Genomic DNA, 3169 nt, shown 5'->3' on the forward strand with positions numbered 1-3169 from the left:
CAATTCAAAAATGAAATTTGCGATGAATTACCCAATGCTTTTTGGAATAGAAAAAGTCATCAGGTCAGTCTACCTTATGAAGAATCCTTTAAGGAACAAGATATTCCCACTAAGGCTAGGCCAACACAAATGAATCAAGAATATCTCAAACTATGCAAAAAAGAGATAGAAACACTTCTCAATAGAAGGCTAATAAGAAAATCTTCTTCTCCTTGGAGTTGTACTGCTTTTTATGTCAATAAAAATGCAGAAAAGGAAAGAGGAAATCCGAGGTTAGTAATTAATTACAAACCTTTGAATAAAGTACTAAAATGGATAAGGTATCCCTTACCAAATAAAAAAGATTTGTTAGATAGATTAAATAAGGCAACTATCTTTTCAAAATTTGACCTAAAATCAGGCTATTGGCAAATTCAGATCAAAGAATCAGATAGATACAAAACTGCTTTTACAGTACCATTTGGTCATTATGAATGGAACGTAATGCCCTTTGGATTAAAAAATGCACCCTCTGAATTTCAGAGAATTATGCATGAAATTTTCCATGACATATCATACATAATTGTGTATATAGATGATGTCTTAATCTTTTCTCAAACATTTGAAGATCACATCAAACATCTTAAATATTTTAAGATGGTAGCCCATAAAAATGGATTAGTTATATCCGAAAAGAAAATGAGCTTATTTCAAACCAAGATAAGGTTCTTAGGACACTATATATCTCAAGGGAAGATAATTCCTATCGAAAGAAGCATTGAATTTGCATCTAAATTTCAGATGAAATAATTGATGTTAAACAACTTCAAAGATTTTTAGGAAGTTTGAACTATATATCTGATTATTACAAGAATCTCGCAGAAGATACTGCTCTTTTGTATAAAAGGCTTAACAAAAGACCGGTTCCTTGGACTGATTTGCATACCAAACAGGTAAGAAAAATCAAGTCAAAGGTAAAAAGTTTACCTTGTTTAGCACTAGCTAATCCTAATTGGTTTAAAATTGTCGAAACTGATGCATCTGATATCGGATATGGAGGAATCTTAAAGCAATTAGATCCTAATAATGGCAAAGAAATCCTTGTCAGGTTTGTCTCTGGAAAATGGAATCCTACTCAAAGTAAGTATTCTACTATTAAGAAAGAGATGCTTTCCATAGTTAAATGTATTTTAAAATTTCAGAGCGATCTGCTAAATCAACAATTTTTGTTGAGAATAGACTGCTCATCAGCAAAGCAGATCATAGAGAAAGATATAAAAAATTTGGTATCCAAGCAAATTTTTGCTGGATAGCAGGCACAATTGTCTGTTTTTGATTTTAATATTGAATATATTAAATCAAAAGAGAATTCTCTTCCAGATTTCTTAACACGTGAATTTTTACAGGGATGATTCCTCTCAGAGGAACATATGCTCGGGGAAGAAATTCTTCTCGAGGAATCAGGGGACGGAGTGCCAATGCACTTCCCATGAATACAGCTAATTTCCTGTTTCATAGACAGCCAGAAAGGGTACCACAAATGGTGGACCTAGCAACCTACTTGGGGCAACAAAAACAAAAGCAGGTTGAACAGCAAAATGCTGCAAGAGAAAATCTCTCTTCTTCATCATCATCAAAGCCAACAATGAAAGAGGTGCTTCAAGAAAGTACTATTGACACCTCATTCTTGCAAAATAATTGCGAGACCATTATAATGTACCTGGGTCCAAGTGACCTTGAGCAAATGGAAGACCCATGGTGCATTCGTCAAAAATATTTTGACGAGCAAGGATATCCTTCAATGAATGACAAGGACAGACAGATAATGGAGAAATTATTGCTCCTTACTGAATCTGTGGAAATTAATCATAATTTTCATAATAATAATATAACTAATTATATCAATTATAGTAAATGTACTATTTGCAGGATCATGCAGCCTCAAGAATGGGGACTGGATCCCAACAGGCCAATCATGATAACCAAATATGGTTATGAAATCATGGCAACATACTGGGACTACGTCGAGGCTTTCACTAACCTATTTTTCTATGAAAATCCCAAGAGAAAACACTCTTGGTTTCTGCAGGTACATCCTGATGTTCTGGCCAAACCCGTTCCGGGTTGGTTCAACAAATGGTGGACATTCTTCGGCCCCGACATAAGAATATTACCTAAAGAGTTACTTAATCTTTTTGAAGAATGGGTGGATACACATCCAGTCATTAATAAAATGACCGATAATCAGATCTGTACTGCTACCTGTCCTATGATGTATTTCATAGAGAACAAGATTCCATGGATCTGGAAATGGACCTTATCTACCGGATTTGACTCCAACAATATTCCAGTTTTAAAGAGAAATGCTCTCTATAAATGGTGGGTAGGAATGCCCAACGACAAATTAGATGGTATAATAACTACCATCAAAGAGAATATTCAGGTCTATAAGCAGAAAAAAATATTTGGATCTCCTCAACAATCCAGTACCAATGATGATAACTTATTTATGTCCATGAGACATACATTAAGCAGGAGATATCCTAATATATCTGAAGAAGAGGTAAAGGCAAAATGCCTGGAAAGAATCAAGAAGGAATTTTTTGAGGCATTTGATGATAAATCCATGAAATCTGCCTCGTCCCAACAATCTTCATCAAATACTCCTGAGAATACAGATAATCCTTATGAATGTTTTAGCAGGAGAAGCCCAAGATCCAAATGAAGATCTAGAAGTTCAGAATACCCCTACTCCAATGGAGGAAGTATGGCAAACAATTCTTACCAGAAGACCTGGACAAAAGGGAGCAGTAAAATCTGTCCCACAAACAGAGAAAGGAAAGACAGTGGTCACTTCAAGCTCTGGATAGTACACCCGTGAAGAAATCACTTCACCGACACCTTTTGTGCATAGTGGACCAATGATGGGTTCACCGACAGCTTTATTCTGTCTTGTCACTTTTTACTAGTGGTTTTGTAAATCTGTGTGCACCCCTGGTTTTGTAAATCTGTGTGCACCCCTGGTTTTGTAAATCCGTGTGCACCCATGGTTTTGTAAGAATGGTTTCTGGGTTATTTCCTCTATAAAAGCCATCCTTGGGGTATGTCCAGGCAGGCGAAAAAAATATGGAATGAAGCACTTTTTCCTTAGTTCTTCTGTGTTTTCATCCTCCTTCTTCCGCAACTGAGT

This window comes from Phoenix dactylifera, unplaced genomic scaffold (genome assembly GCF_009389715.1).
Source record: "Phoenix dactylifera cultivar Barhee BC4 unplaced genomic scaffold, palm_55x_up_171113_PBpolish2nd_filt_p 000428F, whole genome shotgun sequence".
In the NCBI taxonomy this organism is placed as follows: domain Eukaryota; kingdom Viridiplantae; phylum Streptophyta; class Magnoliopsida; order Arecales; family Arecaceae; genus Phoenix; species Phoenix dactylifera.